The sequence below is a fragment of the Aulonocara sp. 'chitande type north' Nkhata Bay genome, linkage group LG11 (genome assembly GCF_057382095.1).
Source record: "Aulonocara sp. 'chitande type north' Nkhata Bay isolate Kocher_YH1m ecotype deep benthic linkage group LG11, A_spYH_male_GT1.1, whole genome shotgun sequence".
Classification (NCBI taxonomy): domain Eukaryota; kingdom Metazoa; phylum Chordata; class Actinopteri; order Cichliformes; family Cichlidae; genus Aulonocara; species Aulonocara sp. 'chitande type north' Nkhata Bay.
In genome coordinates, this window is record NC_141354.1 from 29,385,226 (window position 1) to 29,403,769 (window position 18,544).

Genomic DNA, 18,544 nt, shown 5'->3' on the forward strand with positions numbered 1-18,544 from the left:
TGCTGCCGTAGGCCCCGGTCTAGATGGGCCTGGGTTCCCTTGCCTTGGTGGGTGCCGAAGGACGGGGGTGCCTACTGGGGTCAGCGGGGGAGCTGGCCCCAGAGAGGGGCATCTTGCTCCTCCCTTCTTTTCTTCCCCATCCCCGGCTGCCTCCCTCTTCCCACTCCAACACACCCACCCACATAAGTAGGGCCTTGGGGTGTGGGTGTGTCACCAGGGTGCAGGGGAGGCATCCCACCCCCGTCCCCTTCTGGCCACCTGAGCCTCAATTTTATTCCACAACTTAGACCTCCACATTACTCACACTCTCATAACACATACATATAGGGCCTTGAGAGTGGGCACGTTAACGGCATCCAGTGGACGGTCTGTGTATTCAACCCCACCTCTGGTGCCCACCTCTCAATTTTAAATCCATGTAGACATTGTCTCGGGAGGGGCCGTGCTAACACCTGCTGCTCTCTGGCAGCAGCACCATGCTCTCCCGTGTTTTAAATGCACCTTAGAACAACACGCAGCAACACTACACATGAGTGAGAGGAGGGTGGTTTAGGGTCTTCACACACCCCTGTTCTCTCCTAGCCATCGGGACGGGGGGGCTGGAAGGAGGTGTTGGCCGTCCGATTGGGATCTGGGATGCGGGGCCTCCCTGCTGCTGTGGAGCCTGGGGCGGTCTGCTTGCCTCCACCCGGGGGAAAGGGTAACATCTCCTGGGTCTAGGTGCCGTTTCCCCCCTCCAGGGGCGAGGGTACCTGGAGTGCGATTGTGTGTACAGTGTCCATGTATGTCTATCCCTACGTTGAGTGAGTGCTGAGTATTTGTATATGTGTGCATGAGGATGGGAATGCATGTTTGTGTCTGTGTGTGTCTATATGTCAGGTCGGGTCTTACACTCCACCTCTCTGGGAACTCCCAGGCCCTCCAAAGGCCTATCTCCCCTCACCGCACTCCCTGCCAGTAACTGATGCCCTCAGGGGTTGGTGCGTTGGTGGTTCTTGGTGTCCGGGGCTGGGCGCTCAGGTATGTACCAGCTCACTCCCGGTGACTACTTGGCGGGGCCTGTTTCCTGTTGCTCGGTCAGGCCTTTTCCGGGGCAAAGGGGGGCCCTCACAGAGCCGGCGGGCACGCCACTGCAGCCCCCTCTGGCTTCTGCTCCGTGGCTACTGGGTGACCCCTCATCTGGGGCTCTCTTCAGCTCTTCCCAGGAGGGTGGCACGGATGCCCCTCCGGTGGTCCTCCTTGGGCTCTCGCACTCTGGGGCCTCTGGATGTCTGGGGCCTGGATCTCCTCCATGCCTGCTTCATGCCCTGGGGGACAGGGCTATGGCTCTCTACATCCTCTAGCAGACCATTACATGGGGAAACCTTTGGAATACAAGCACGCTGATCCACACAGGTGGGCACACGGGTGTTCACTGTTCATACTGTACATAAACTACACCTCTATTGGCTGCTAGTTCCAAGCACATTGTGCGCTGTTGGCCCTGCTTGCTACACAACAACATTCAATATTTAGTATTTACTGCTGTTTACACTTAGCTAGATTAACATGATGGTGTTGTGTTTAGTATGTTGCTCTGTTTTTTTTGCTTGTTTTCTATTCTTTTTCTCTCAACAGGCGATCCAGGAGATTTTTTTGTTCTTCTTTCTCTTTTTAAGTGCCCTTTCTCACTGTCCCTCTTCCCTTCTGTTTTTCTTTTCCTTCATCTTTCTTTCTCCCAGTCATGTCTGTCCCGTCTGTAACAACCGAAAATAAAATAAAATAAATAATAACAAAAAAAAAAAAAAGAAAAGAAAAAAGGGAAAAGAATTAGCAGCACATTATGAGAAGTGCACAGCAAATACTCCCACCATTAAAAGCTTGGCTCTTTCTTTCTTCCTTTCTATGTTTGCCTTATTTCAGAAGTCAGCATTCTTGTTCATGTTTTCTGCTCAAGTGACTCACCCTTCTGTATCTGTATATGTGTGTGTGCGCATGTGTGTGTATGCATCAGGCTGCTATTTCAGCACTTTCCCATGCTATCGATTCAAACCAGCCTGCAGGAGAAAACCAGGCCCCTAACAAACACACAAGTGTGTATGGCTATGTTTGTGGGGATATTTACCGGCATAATGCAATCCCCAGCCAGTTATCCTAACCTTGACCTTCACAGCTGTGTCTAACCATAACCGGCTATTTTCATTCCTCACTTAAATCTAATTCACACACTGCTACAGTTATGCACAGCACATGATTGCAAAGCATGTGCAAATGCAGTACAAAGGTATAGTACTTTGATAAAGACTCCCGATAATACAAGAGTGCCAAAGAACCACAGTACCTTCAGGAACAAGAAAATCTAATTATTTCTTAAAGCAGGCTCACTTTAATCCCAGTGCTAAAGGCTTTTGCACAGTCTGTATAATTACATAAAGAAAATATAAATTTGAACTCACACAACATGTTAAGAGCTGAATGAGGTACATGCGGCACATGTGACGTAGGCAGGCAGAGTGGAGAGCAAAGGTTCAGATCTCTAAAAGCAGAGCAAGGAGGATTTCAAAAACAATGTTATAAATAGGTTTTACTTATTATTTCAGTGACTTTAAGTGAAACTTTTACAAAACCAAAATTTAGTGGTGAGAACATGCACTCAGTATTTCCAGGTACTTGGAGAACCTGCCACAGTTATTCTGGTCTTCAAGCTGCTCTAATCCCAGATTGAAGTCATGATGTTGCAATCTGGACTCTGAAGAAGTTGGACCATCTGCTGCAGAACTTTTTGTTCTTCTTGCCACTGAAGCTGGTATTGGCTGCATGTTTAGGGTTGTTGTAGTGCATTTTTGAACCAATCAGATGCCTTCCAGGTGGTATCTGTGCGTCTTTTGCACAGTACTGTATGTGCACTGTGTAGGTGTGCACGTGTTCATGTAGGTTCATTAGTCTGCATGACCTTCACAGCACCAAAGACCCTGCAGTGAAGGGAAGAGGAAGACTAACAGCAGAGGGTTGATGACTCAATGCCACGCTAAAGCCTATACTGTGTGTGTGTGTGTGTGTGTGTGTCAGATGCAAATTGAGAGAGAGAGCGACAGAATATGTTTGTGTGTGTCAGCTTGCAAGGTTAAGTTATGTCTGTACTCTTTTAGCTATTTGTACATAATGATTTGGTAATAGGTGAGGTGTGTGTGCAAGCGTATGTTGGTGTGTCTTGGAAGTTTACCAAATCCTACGTATGAGAGAATTTCTGTGCGTTTGCATTTAAAAAAAAACTCCTCAAAAACTAAACACAAAGAACTATATATTTCTAGTGAGGCACGTCTGTGTGTCTGTGTGTGTGTGTGTGGTTGTGTCTCCTTCTGTTCTCAGTCAAGGTCGCCCACTCGAACCGTGGACACATTGTAACAGTTACTTGTTTGTATTTGGACACATGTGTTGCATGTATGCATGTCTGCTTACACACACTGACACACTCGCCCTCCAGGGTTTGAGTAAAGGATACGCGGCAGGTGAGGGTCAAACCGACAGAGCCACATCACACCTATCAGCATGATGTACTCCTCCGCTGCTGACCTCAGCTGCAAATAGAACCAGGAAGTAGTTATTTCAGGATCTCATTTCCACCCACACCAGGGGTAGACTACAATTAGCACAACAACTCTGTCTCTTCTGACTGCTTCCTACTGATCCGCCGCTACCTGCCTCGTTTTGACTATTCACTCTGGTTGTAATATGCAATTGAGTGAAAAACCAATACTGTTAATCACTGTAGCTTTTTTCCCTGTGCAAAAAAACCCCATTTCCTTTGAAAACATACATCCAAAATCGTAATTCAACAAAACTGCATATGTTAAAATGGACTGAAATCAGACAAATTTGTTACACTGTATTTCTGACCTGCATTATTACCACAAGATAAAGAGGGAATGTCACCTTTAAGGGTTTAAAAATAAACAACCTGTCCTCATTAATTGATTTTACTGTTACGCCTCATTTCTTATAACAGGTATTTGTTGAAAGCTTGGCATAACTTAGCATGGTGTGCAGTGTTTCCTCAATTTTTTGACAAACAGGAAAAGTGGAGGACAAAAAAAGTGACACGCTTAAACAAAACTATCTACATTAGATGAACAGTATCTTGTCCTGTCAGGAAAAAAAAATCATCAAAGACTTGACACAGGACCTGAAGGCATTTCAGGTGATCTATCTATTGTTCACTGAAGCCTCATCAGAAATGGTCTCAGTGGAGGGGTGGCTGTCAAGAAGCAGTTCTTAAGGAAGGGAATCAGGGAGAAAAGGCTGAGGTGTGCTAAGTTACACAAGAACTGAACTGAAAATTAGTGGCAACAGGTTTAACGGTGGAGGCTTTGTCATGGTTTGGGGCTGGATTTCAGCCAGTGGTGTTAGAGAGCTTGTCAAAATTGATGGAAATGTGAACACAGAAATGTATCTTCAGATTTTGATCCATCTTGCTGTACCATCTGGAATATATTCATCTAAAGCAACTCCATCATTTTTCAAAGATCCCAAACAGACTGCCAATGCAGCAAAAAACTTACTTTGACATCTTGACAGATAAGGGAACAAAAAGGCAGCCAACATCCAAAAAAGAGATTTGAATGTCCTTCATGAATCCTGGAGAACTATTCCCGAAGACTACTTAAAGGAATTACCAGAAAGTTTGCCTATGAGAGTTCAGGCTGTGATGAAGACTAAAGATAGTTACACCAAATCTCGACTTTCAAGCTCAGTAGAATTATACAAACTCTTTATCATATATACTGTAATCCATGTATGTTTGCACATTTCAATAAACTCTAATTTTGTAACAAAATATACAGAAATTAAGCATATCTTAAGACTTTAAGGCTGTATATACCATGTTACGGATCCATGCAAGAAAACATACAATGTTTGAGCTCCACTCTAAAAAGTCCGTCAGGCTTTTTATCCACTCCTAACATATTGCCCTGAGAAACAACATGATCAATTTAGCCATGAACTGCACCTTTTCATTAGTATTTAAAATACATTGGAATTTAGGAGAAAACTAAATGTAGCCATATTACTAACAATATCTGGCATGTGTGTGTTTATTAGGAAAAATATAGCATCAAAGAAAAACAGTTTAAACAAACAGTATGCTATAAAAAGTTTGTCATGCTTTTGTCTAAACCACTGTGGGTCAATAGGTGGCATTATTAATTTAACAAGTGTTGGCTGCATAGCGTGTTGCTGTTTCACAGAAAGCAGATTGTAATATTAAGTATCATCATCAAATAGATTACCCATTTCTAACTTATTTATTTGGTCAATAAATCTGATAGCTATTTAAAAAGGATGTATTTATATAAATAAATAAATGAATGAATGAATAGCCTCAGATTGGAAGCATAAAACTGTTGTAAGAACTAAGTGTTCTTACAACACCTATCTTCTCTCTGTTGATGATGTCCTTTTATCTCTTTTATTTACTTCAAGTTTTACCTTCTAATTGTATAACTTTCTTATTCTTTCCACCTATTTAACATTTCTCTCTTCTCTCTCTACGTTGGAATTACCTTCCTCTTGCTGTCTGTGTGTATGTGTGTGTGTGTGTGTGTGTGTATGTGTGTGTGTGTGTGTGTGTGTGTGTGCGCGCGCATTTTTTTTAACCTCCACTTTCCTCCACTTGTGTTTTATCCAGCTCTTCTTGTCTTGTTTCATTATCTCCTCGCTACCTTTCTTTCACTATCTGTTTTCTCAGCGCCTGGCAGGGTTTCCGTCTATGTTTTTTGCAGTCTGCGTGTGTTTCTGTGTCTGGGTGAGTTTATGGTCTCTGTGTCTACACTCATCTGTGTGCTTATGTTTGAGTGCATTCATGCATATATGAATGTGTCATAGCTGTAAACATGCAATAAACAACGCCACTACATGCCGAAAAGGGGGATGTTTGCCCCACATTTCACAGCCACTGATAATATAAAATAGTACGTCAATATAAAAAAAAAACATCCTGCAAGTATTTGCTTCCGAAAATGGTATAAATTAAACCATTTATTAAAGAATATACATTTTTATTGGAATAATAAAAGAAAAAACCCAGAATGCTGCACAGAATAGAAGTTAAGTGCTGGATTTTGAAAAGGATAACAAGGAACTCTGCAAAATGCGACGCAGCAAATCAACCTCATTACTTGAGGATTAATGAAAAAATCAGGATAATCTGGCATAATTATGAGGCGTGTAACTATATTAAATATATATATTTTTCAGAGATGTCAGTGATGTTTGGGTTACAATCTAGAAAGTGATGGCATGATTGAGGTCTGAGTATTTCAAGAACTGCTGATCTACTGGGATTTTCTCACACAAACATCTCTAGGGTTTACAGAGAATAGTCTGAAAAAGATAGTTTTATCTTTAATATTCAGTGAGCAGCAGTTCTCTGGGTGAAAATGCCTTGTTGCTGTCAGAGGTCAGAGGCGAATCACCAGGCTGCTTCAAGCTGATAGGAAGGCAAAAGTAACTCTGTCACTGTTACTCTGTAACGCTCCGGAACAACTGAGCGTCATGAAAATACCACAGCCTACGTGGATTTTGTTGCTGACCATGTCCATCCCACAGTGCACCGATCTTCTGACCATTGCTTCCAACAGGATAACGAGCCATGTCACAGAGTTCAAATCATCTCAAACTGGTTTCAAAAACAATGAGTTCACTGTACTCAGATGGCCTGCACAGTGACCAGATTTAAATCGAGTAGAGCATCACTGGGATGTGGCGGAACAGGAGATTCATGTCATGGATGTGCATCATGCGATGTTATCATGTCAATATGGACCCAAAATCTCTGAGGAATGTTTCCAGCACCTTGTTGAATCTGTGCCATGAAGATAGGTCTTAAAGTAAAAGAGTTCATCTAATAAAGAGGGCAGCGAGTGCATGCTATATAACTTTGTAAAATACCAGAGAAGGATCAGGTGTTTAAGAACAGAATCAGAAGAGTGCCTTAGAAACTCCCATTTTTATATTGAGCTTAAAAGAAAGCACTGTTTATATGCAGAGTAGGTTCAATTAGCGTCTTGATAACCATAGAAACAAATTGTTCAAGTGAAGTTTACCGGTATACTGTATGTATAAAAAGATCTACTGTATTGTGAAATATGTATGTAAATACATTAACTCTTTTTTGAAGCATCCCTTTCCTCAGGACCCGAGTTAGTCATTTACTTGTAAATGAATGCTTGCCGTATAATGTGCACATAATGCACTGCTATGGGAATTGATTTTGCAGTCATTATGGTAACGTCACTAAAATTCACTGCAGCGAGTCCTGGATTGAAAGATTATATTGCAAATAAATGGTTGCCTGCTAATCTGTCTGTGTATGTGCATGTGTGTGTGTGCAAATGGTAAAATGTTCATTTATATAATGTATGGCCATGATAAAAATGGTGCGTGTCTGTTGCAAGATGGGATCACAAAGTAGCTTGCTGCCTGCTAATCTGCGCTTTAGCTGCTTTAGTTAGTCTTATCCTTTTTCTGCGTCTTTATAAAGAAACCAAATACAGGGCAGCTACCAGGCACAAAAATACAACCACATACACATGCACAGTGTGTCCTATTCTCCATTAATCTTTACTGAGCGAGGGGACACCATCGTCCTCTGCTGAACATTTTCCAACATGCAGTGTAAACTGATGCATCAAATCTCTGAGGCAGTGACGTCACTGGTCTGATTGTTTTTTTTGCCCCCCCCCCCCCAAAAAAAACCCCCCAAAAAAACAAAAAAAAACATAAAACAATTAAAATCCATTTCTCATTTCAGTGCTTATGGAAAGCTGTGGAAAAAAACAGAGTCATTTCTGTTTTTGTTATTGGATTGAGTTTCTTGCCAAGTTTATTTTTTCCCCTGTGAGTGAGTGCTACAAAGCTCTGACAAATGTTTCCATATTTTTTCTTTCTCCCATTATGCTGATGCCTTTGTGTTTTGTAAAGTCTAACACATCTTTGGGTTATTACAGGTAGCCCCCACAGTAATTTAACTGCACTAAAACTGTCAGTTTGTGTCTTTCTCCACTTTCTATTTCTGAAACTAACCTTTCTACCAGCGATTAGCCTCCTTGCTTCCCCACAACAATGGAAGTTGTGCTTCAGAACCAGAGCAAGCCTCTTTCTTTTCCTGTAAATGTTGTACAAATCAAGCTCATAACCCCCTTGCCTGTTGTCATTTGGTAAACAGTCAGGGCATAGGTCAAATAAACTTTATTAGAACTGTCACTGGACAATAATGACCAAGCGCTTTAAGGCTGATGTTCATGCTGAGCTCAGACTGTAATTTAAAAGAAGAAAATCCTTCTATACTCATGCTTGATGATTTGATTATGACTGCTGCCTTTGGGAGTGTTGCATACAGCAAATTTATGGGGTATGGTGTTTCACAGACATGTTCTAACATAATGGCTGAAAGAGAGGTTGATAGCGGCAGCTATAGATTTTAAGGTAATGTTCATTGACTATTTAACCTACAATTATACCTATTTTATCTATACACTGATCCTCAGTGTGGCTATATCATATCTTGTCTCACTGCTGCTCACCATCCTCATTGGAATCAAAACTTCACCACTGCCTCAACAAGTTGGCCTCAAGACAAAACATGCAGACACCACTAGACACTAAAAACTCTCTTATAGCCTCGGGGCTCCCTGCTCTGGTTGTCACTGTTGTTCTGCCTGTTTTTTTTTTTTTTGTTTGTGTTTTTGGATACTTAGAGTACTCTGAGATTTCAGTTTTAAGATCAGAAGTAGAGGTGTGACCTCAGCTCCTGTGTACATCTTTGTTCCCATCTGTCTACCACCCACCGGCTCCCGGTGTCTGTTTCTCTTCTTCACCATCTCTCGCTGTATTTATCTCATTTTTATCTCTCTACCTGCAGAAGTGTGGAGATCTGTTTTCCTCCTCCCTTCCACCCCCCCGTCTCTGACTGTCTCTGCTTTAGGACAGAGATAATTAATCTCACATGGAACTCAGAGCCCTTCTTCATGTTTACATCTCCTGTTTGCGTGTGTGTTTACCAGTGTGTTTCAGCAAAGTGTATGCAAAGCATGTTTGTGTGTGTGTGCAGTTTTGTGTGTGAGTGTGTGCGGGGCTTGTGTGTGACTTGCTAATTTGATTAACGAGTGTAAACAGTTAAGCTAACGGTAATGACTACCAAGCAGCCTGCTGCTGTAGCCAGTGGGCTTCATACTGATTACTATCATCATGAAGATAAACCCATGGAGCAGTGTGTGTGTGTGTGTGTGTGTGTGTATGTGTGTGTGTGTGTGTGTGCGGACAGTTAGCCAATAGGCAATGTGTATTTGTGTGCCATCTGAATATTTGTGTGGATGTGCGCATATACTGTGTGTTTGCTTATTTTTGTACTTATATGTGTGTGTCAAACAAGTGCTGAGAGATTTGTGTGTGTGTGTGTATGTGCATGTGCGCAAGTTTGTGTGTGTGTGTGTGCTGAAACCATTCCCTAATCTATCATAGCTCAAAGAGATGTACTGTACAGTGGACAAAGATAACCAGCCAAACCCTTGCCACGGACTCCCATAATGAACCAAACACTGACACGTTGTCCATCACCAGTGAAGTGAGTTCTCTCTGGAGACATAAATGCCTAAATTATGTCAGAATATTTTTTGCTTAGATGCAGTCAGAGGTATCAAATCTCCACAGCACCCTTCAGCATCACTAAAATCCTAAGCTGTTCTGGTGTGGATGTGCACAGCAGTTTTCTGTTTGTTGCCAGTTTTTAAATTGTAATATCACTACGTAAATGCGCTCATTTATCAAGACTGAACATACACACACAGCCACATGAACATAGCCAGTTAGCATCTTCCATCTTCTTCAGCTTTTAGTCTTGAATAAATGGGTGACCAAGACTAAGAGTTTTAACTTCCTTCAAAACTGCCAAGATCCATTTGAAAGGAGAATGCGATTGCAGAAACTCTGTGAAAATGCTCGACCCGTCGAAAAGTCGACCAGACATCATGATCAGATTTTAAGATAAAATGAAAGCTTGAGAGCATTTGGAGCCTTTTATTTTTTTCACCTTTTGTCATGTTTGAAAAAAATCCAAGATAATGACAAAGTGAAAATGTTACAGAAGATTTTGCAAGCTATTCACAAAACTGTACTTGTCACGTCTGCTGTGACATACGCCGTGGAGATGAGAGAGAGTGTGGACCCAAATGCAGACACTGACAACGGACTTAAACTGAAAGTGAGCCTTTATTAGCGGCAGGCACAAAAACACAAACTAAATGTGAAAAGAGACAATGACTAAACTAACAAAACCTAAACTGGGAAGAAACTAAAACATAAGCTCACAGAAAATAGCAACCAGAAACCTGGACCATGGGAAACACAAGGGGAGATATGCAGAAGCAACAAACAAAGGAAGACAAAGGTCTTAAATACACAGAGGGGTAGCAAGAGGATGGGGAACAGGTGGGAACACAGCTGGAGCTAATCTAACAAAATGAGACAGGAAGCAAAACCGAACACACTAACACAGGATGTGAGACTGTCTCAATAAAACAGGGAACACGTAGACTGACACACGAGGCAGACACAGGGGTTGAGGGAAAAACTTCCACAGGGACAACCATAGGTGCCACTACACCCATCTGGACTTTAAGGCCAAATAGCCAGACACACCTATGTATTAGTGAAAGCCACTTAAAAGCCCATTTGCAGGTTCTATGGTTGATGAAACGAACATTCAACTGTTTGACCTTAATCTTGGATCATGCATAGGGGGAACCAGGTTCTCCCTACGAAACACCATCCCAGTTGTGAAGCACGGTGGTGGCAGAATCATGCTATGAGGGTTGTGGACAGGTGGGGGTTAAGGGAGTTGCACTTAGGAAAGTACAGAGATTTCCTTTATGAAAACCTGCACCTGCTCAAATGAAAAAAATCTTTTTGATACTGACTGTGTTTTGTTTGATAGCCTGCATTATGTGACTTGTAGTAGTTACTGAGAGAAGATGAAAGCGCCTCTTGTTTGATTATTTGTTTTATTAAGTGTTCAAAATTTAAACTCAGTTGAATTCAATTAATTTCAATTCATTAATTTCTAAGTGAATTCTAGCTTTTGCAGAACATTTTGCATCAATAACCTACTTATACAGTTTAATCTGTAGCTGAGTCGTATTTTGATCTGCTCACAATATGCTCCTCAGTTCCCCTCAGGGCTCTCTGCTAAGCATTTAGCTTCACACTACTCTCTCTGTCACAGACACAAGTGTGCACACACACATGCTTGTACGCTACATCCACAAACACAGGCATGAAAGCTCACAAGCAGAAATGCTAATAAACAGCGAACACACACACACAAACATGCCTCCACTCACAGAGAGGCAGAAGGGAACTGAGAGGCTGCTCCCTTGCCTTGCCTGGAGAGGGAGAAGCTTATTATGGAGCCTTATTGAAGACTTCAAAGAGTTTAAATTAGGGTGGAGAGGAGGGATTAGGAGAGGAGTGAGAGAAAGAGGAGGGTAGATGCAGAGGAAGAGCGGGTAAGTGAGAAGAAAGGCGGGAGACACAGAGAAGGAGGAAGAAGGGGAAAATAGAGGTACAAATAGAAAGAGGAGAAAATTAGAGAAAAAGGATGTTGGGGAGGTTGGAAAGAGGAGGGATGGAGAGGACATGGGGGGAGGAGAGAGACGAATGGGAGGAAGCAAGTCAAAGAGTCTGCTGGCTCATGCTGATCTTAACTGATCTGTTTGAAATGATTTCAGAGTTTATTTCCAAGTGGGAGTTACAACACTCACAAGAAATAAAACTCAGTCACCGCAGCCTTAATACTGTCTTTTCTCATAAGATAAGATAAGATAAGATAAGATAACCTTTATTAGTCCCACACGTGGGAAATTTGTTTTGTCACAGCAGGAAGTGGACAGTGCAAAAGTTATGACGCAAAAATTAGAATACAATAAGAATAAATACAGTACACAGCTGTACAGAATAGAATAAAATAATATACTATATACAGTAGAATAAAATAGAATAAAAATATACAATAAGATAAAAATAGAATACGAATGCTATATACAACTGAGTAAAAATACAACGATGCCAGAAAAGATTATTGCACTTAGTGTTATTGCACATGTGTGGATGTGTGTGTTTGTTCAGTTAAAGTCATTGTTGTGGAGTCTGACAGCAGTGGGGAGGAAAGACCTGCGAAATCTCTCCGTCCCACACATAATGACAAAATCAAACACATTACATTGTAGGAGATGTGTAGCTGCAGGTGCAATGGATAAAACAGTCTGTATTCATCTCATAAAAGACAAAAACAATCTGTGCAACCTTGACAATGAATAACCACTGCAGAAGCCTTGGAAATAACCCCAGAGGTCATCTACGCCATGCCTACTTGATGTTGACAGTACTTTGTGTTGCCATGATTAGTGCTTTTGCACTGTCTTTCAGTCCAGATTTGTCCAGCCATTGGTAAGATTTCTCAATATCAGCCACTTCCTCTATCTGTGATCCTCTTGCCCTATGACACCTGGGATAGTCTGAATGAGATGGATAAGTAGAAAGAAAAGGATGCAAGGATGGATGGACTATTATAAGACAAAACCATAACCAAAACCGAACTGAATGCCGAACCTAGCAAATAATTATATATTTGGTGGTAGAGTCTCTAGGCTGTCATGACCAAAGGTCTTAATATATGTATTTGCTTGACATCACTCGCTATGTAACCACCAACATTCACTTAATACTGACAGAATCCATTAGAGTTTATGCTGTAATGATACTTTTCACCCTGGCTGAATAGAGGAGAAGCAAATGATGGCAGAAGATGGAAAGAAAGAAAGAAAGAAAGAAAGAAAGAAAGAAAGAAGGAAAGAAGGAAAGAAGGAAAGAGAGAGATGAGGGTATGAGGGTACTATAAGTGATTAGGAAAGATTTGACCTAGAGGGATGGAAAACCCTAAGAAGGTAGCTAAACATAGAGCAAAGAGGAGAAGAAAGACCAGGACAAGCGCAAAAAAAAAAAAAAAAAAAAAGAGGTGGATTAGAGGAAAAGAGGGAATAGAAGAGAATGGGATTTTCAAGAAATTTGTGAGAAAGATGTAGGGAAAGAGCAGGAACAAAGAGTGGGAATAGTGAGACTCAAAGGGACAGGAAAAAGCTGTCAAGGTCACTAAACAAGCAGCAGAAACAAGGACCTAAAGGGATTGGCTGCAGTGCTGAACAGCAGTGACCTGTTAGTCATGGTCACATACACAAGCACACAAACAAATAAGAGAAGATAAAATAAAAATGAAGTGACTGGCAAAACCGAGATGACAACAATATAATGGATGGCCCAAGAGGTGGAAAAAACCAAGCGATGGAAACAAGCAGGAATCGAGCTTGAATTACGAGTCTACTTTTCTTTCAAGTGTACTATTTTCCAGAAAGAGTAAAAGATGCCACATTAATGTAGGAAGTTTACATTTTTGTTTGAAATGTAGTCCACATCAACACCACATGTCTAACATTAAATCTAATGAGCTTATGTTTTTTTTCCTCCTCCAAGCTAAACAAATTTGGGTCATTCCAGTTTGCTTGAGAATCATGTTGTTTTTTGTAAATGTGCCACCAAAATGCTGAAAACCACTGGGGTATGTGGTGCTTCATGTACAGGAAGATAACAGATACTCTAAGCTGTCTGTCAGACGGTTATGTGAGGAGGGAAGAAGCCTCTATAGAAGAAGTGGATGGTGTGTGCGTGTACGTGTGAGACCGCTGCATGGTTGCCGTGGAGAACACAACGTGGCATAAAGCAACAGCCACCTGTGTGCGTGTTTGCGTGTATGTGCCTTCGGGCATACAATGGTGAAAACACAGTAACAAAACCAGTCACAGACTTTGGAATAATTTTGCAAACATAACTTAGGTCTGAAAACAACACATCTGCTTTTCAAGTGCACATATGCAGACTCGCTGAGACCTGCTGCTGCCACCTTGCAATGCCTCCAGGCACTTATGTGAGCAGTTATTTTAAAGCGTTAACAAAATAAACTTTTACTGCAATGATCACCTGGACATAAAAACTGCCTGTATATAATGAGCAGCAAAATACATTTTGCCACCAAATAAGATCTTAAGTGTTTTTGATTAGTGGATGTGTTGAAGGAGGACCTGCAGTGGTTTGGTGTGACAAGAAAGGATGATACAAGTGCTTGGAACAGAATGATAGGAAGGGGAAAAGTAAGGAGAAGGACAGAAACAGTTCATGATCCTAAACATACCTCCTCATCTGTCTCACATGGTGGAGGCAGTGTATGGCATGGACATGTATGGCTGCCAGTGGAACCAGGTCACTAGTGTTTATTGATGACGTGCCTGCTGATAGAAGTAGAAGGATAAATTTAGATGTACACGGCTACACCTTGTGCTCAGATTCAGCCAAATGCTGCAAAACTGAGGCAAAGAAATGAGATATTCTTCAATGACCAAGCCGTTCTTTTTTAATGTTAGTTTGCCCAGCTATTCTTGTGGGTCTGAAAACGAGGAACAGTGTACAAAAGTGGCTATAATTCCTGAACAGTTAAATATTTCATTCAAACCTCTTGAAATGACACTGACGTCTGGACTTTGATTTCAAATCTAACGTTGTGGTGCACACAGGGAAATTATATATAAAAAGTCTCATTTAAAAAACCTGACTATATCAACACACTTATAATTAGCACCTGGTCAAATTTGAGCCTTGAATTATAGTTTCACTTCACCCCTGGCTGACGTCTGACTTCCGCAGCTTGCTCTCCTGACAAGTGGGAAAAAGTATTTAAAGCAAAATACAAGATAATTTTTCAGATTTTTGTTAACCCAGTGTATTAAATGGTAAGCTGCATATTCTTGAGTTACTGTGGTGCAGTGAAAATATTTGTGATTATTATTGCTCCTGGTTTCTTTTGAGGGGTTTTTTTTCTACTAAATGAGCTCCATTTCATAAGAACACCAGCAGCTCTGGACCAGAAAATGGGCCCATAGCAATGGAAAATGTGTTTTATTCTAGGCACTGTACATCTAATTGATTTATTTACGCTCAAAAAGCAGCTGCCAAATTCTGCTGAATGTTTCATGTTTTGTCTTCTGTACTCTGCTCTTTGAGGACTTGGCAGCACTATCAGCTTTCTTATCGTTGTCCCTGTTGGCAGAATAAATCAAATTGTTATGAAACAGGATTGGCGCGCCGTTCTGGGATGACCAAAAATAACAGTTCAACTTTGAGGATGATTGTGAGACTCAAAAAATGTTAATGGAAACTGAGTTATATGGTTACACTTGAATGTATTTATGTGTTATCCCTCACACTCATCATTTTTGTTTCTCTTTCTTTTTTGTCAGTGACATGCAAAACCTCTCTCCCTCTCTCACACACACACCTACACACACACACACACACACACACACACACACACACACACACACACACACACACACACACACACACACTGACTATCAGAGGCGTTATCTCTGCATTGCAGACTATTAAACATTGATGTGATGTTATTGTAACAGCAGCAATCTGGATCATCCAGGCTGAATGACCCAAAATAAAAACATTTTGGATTGCAACAACACAAAGTCTCTAATAAACAACTGTTTTGTCTGCAGTGAACAATTAGAGCAAGCTTTGCTGGGACCCATTTTGGTGCAAAATAATCTTTTTGGGACGTTATTAATTTTAGAAGCTTTTTTGGGGGGTTGGAACCAGTTTGCATTATTTGAATGAAAATGTAGACAAAACTGTAAAAGATCCAAGAATTACCTGATTACTTAAGATATCTTTATAAATCTCTGTTAAGATAATAAGAAATAAAACAAGAGGAAAGCTGTGTTGTATTTCTTTCTATTTCTTTCTCATTTAATCATCAGAGAGTGATTTCACTTCCATGCACTATAATAAAATGAATTTAAATCAGCTGTCCTGCAACCTGATCCTTTCTTTCTAATACCTAAGTATGTGAAATGTTGCAGTATTTCCCAGATGACATCCTGGTACAGCAAGTTATGAAATGCAACCCACAGAAAGTTAAAATTCTTATGCAGCATAACTTTTTCCCACAGCATTTGTATCCACATTAACGTGTTAATAATATTTGATTCCATATTTGTCACGGTCCCCGTGTCTCTCTGGTTGGCCCACGCTGGCTACAGGTTTTGTTGTTGTTAGTTTTAGTTTTTTGTCTCTCCTCCTCCTCTCTGCCTGGGTGGAGCTCATTACGGGCTCTCACTCTTGGCCCACGCACCCCTGTGGATGGTGTCCACCTGCGGCTGATCTGGCTGATTTCCCCAGCTGCTATTTAAGGCAGTGGCACAGAGCAGCTCACCGCTGGAACGTCGAACCACCTGAGTTCGTGCTCGCGGCATATTCAAAGAAGAATCGCTTACACGTGTTTTATGTTGTGGAACTAACCTTTGATCTTCTGTCTGTAGATTCTGGACCGAATCACCGGACCTGTCCAAGTGGGGCAGTGTGTGGAGTGTTGGAGCGAGTGCGGCTGAAGAGGAGTGCGTGTGTGCGGAGGAGCGGTGGCGGTGACTGAGTGGAAGAGGAAGCGTGTGTGTGGATTCCCCCCCCCTTCTCTCCCTGGAGCCCTGGACCCCCTCCCAACTCACTGTACATATATTTTGCACTAAGGTGATCCCTATTGTAAATAAATCCCCTTTTGTTTCCTTGAAAGAACTGTCTGCGCGTGGGTCCGTTCAGTAGCCATGACAATATTGGGAATAAGAAAAAACATGGGAAAAACATGCACCTCTAGCATGAGATGATGCTTAACTCCAACTTAAGTAACTTTGTAGTCACTTTGTACTTACCCAGGATAAACTACCTGATCACTCCCTTTGTGGTTTATTTTAAGTTGTTTGTGACACCAGGCACACTCTATTGTTTTTACAAGATTAGCAGAATAAAGAGAAAAAATCAAAGAGCCACATCTCAGATTATTTTAGTTATCTCAGGTTATCTCAGATTATTTTAGTCCTCCAATATGGATTTTCATTGATTGAGTTTCAGACAAGGTCTGACGAATGCAGTCCTTTCCAGAGATGGGCAGTAACGCGTTACTTGTAACGCGTTACTGTAATCTGATTACTTTTTTCAAGTAACGAGTAAAGTAAGGGATTACTATTGCAAAATCGGTATTAGATTACCGTTACTTTCCCGTAGGAACGCTGCGTTACTGCGTTACTAAAACCGTGATTTTTTTGCGAGAATGTCTCATGACAGTGACGTAAGCAAGTGCGACGTTGGTGACAGCAGCTGTGTACAGATCAACAATGGATAATATATCGAGTGCAGAGAGAGTATGACCGTGCAGCGTTTAAAGTGTGGAAGTACTGACCTTACTTTGAGTTTGATTCCATAAAAAGTGACAAAAACATTAGCGTCCATCGTGCGTGGGAAGAAAACTTCTTTTTACAGCGAAAAAAACCCCTAAACTTCCGAGCAAGCACCGAGTACCTACGACGTAATGGGAAACTCACAGAGACACTCGCGCGGATTCTTCAACTGACCGCAGCACACCTGCACCAGGGTAACCCTCCGCCTACCCTGCTCCTGCTTTACAGGTGAAAATAGAGCAAAAGGACCGCTGAGTCTTTGACTTTATTTATTTTCTGCTGTGTTTTACTTGCATCTGTTTGAAAGAGTGAGTGAAAACACAAAAAATATTTTATTTTATGTGCTGGAATGTGTAGAAAATAGGTTTAAATGTTAAACTAATTTATTCAAGTCAGAGAATGTTGCATATAATTAAATGTTTTGCTTGATGCATAAAGTTAAAAGATTAAAACTGATAAAACAAGTTAAAAAAGAGACTTTTCCATTTGATTACATTTTGTATGATGGATTATGTAGAAAAAGTAGAATTGGGCTGAAAGATCTATCGCTTTATCACCTCTTCAGGTTGTAAATCGTGTTTTTAAAAAGTAACTAAGTAACTAAGTAACTAAGTAATTAATTACTTTTGAAAATAAGTAATCAGTAAAGTAACGGGATTACTTTTTGGGGGGAGTAATCAGTAATTAGTTACTGATTACTTTTTTCAAGTAACTTGACCAACACTGGTCCTTTCATTTAAAGCCGCCCAACTCTATCCAGGGCTAATGCTACATTGCTGGAATAACTATTTAAGTTTCCTTCCACAGGTGTCCTGGTGGCTCACGGCTACCGCTGAGGAAAGGCAAAACCTGACAACTTTAAGTCAAAGAAAATGTTTGAATGTCTCCACAGTGGAATTAAGGAATTACTGACTTCCAGGGTTACTGGTAGACAGACAGAAAGGTTGTTTTAATTCCGTTGAGACTTGCCCTCTCTCTCTCTCTTCCTCTCAATATGTGTGTGTCAGCAGCTCACTCAAGCAGGATAATTCAGTTCTCACTCTGCGGATAAGGACTTCTATCCAGCTTTAGTCTGTCACAACATTTGTTCCACATTTAAATTCGGCTGCTGCAGTAGGATGATTGCATATAGATTTGTAGAGAATGGGAGCACAAGTAAGGCAAGA

General features: G+C 41.2%; 1 long non-coding RNA gene across 1 annotated transcript; it reads right to left on the reverse strand.

Annotated features, from left to right (window-relative positions):
* Nucleotides 1-250: 250 nt before the first annotated feature.
* Nucleotides 251-17,522, reverse strand: LOC147319349 (uncharacterized). Its single transcript, XR_015131540.1, has 4 exons — nt 17,381-17,522; nt 14,276-14,369; nt 2,436-3,557; nt 251-1,736 (listed from the first exon to the last, which is right to left on the reverse strand). It is a non-coding gene; the product is annotated as an uncharacterized LOC147319349 (long non-coding RNA).
* Between the last annotated feature and the right edge of the window lie 1,022 nt (nt 17,523-18,544).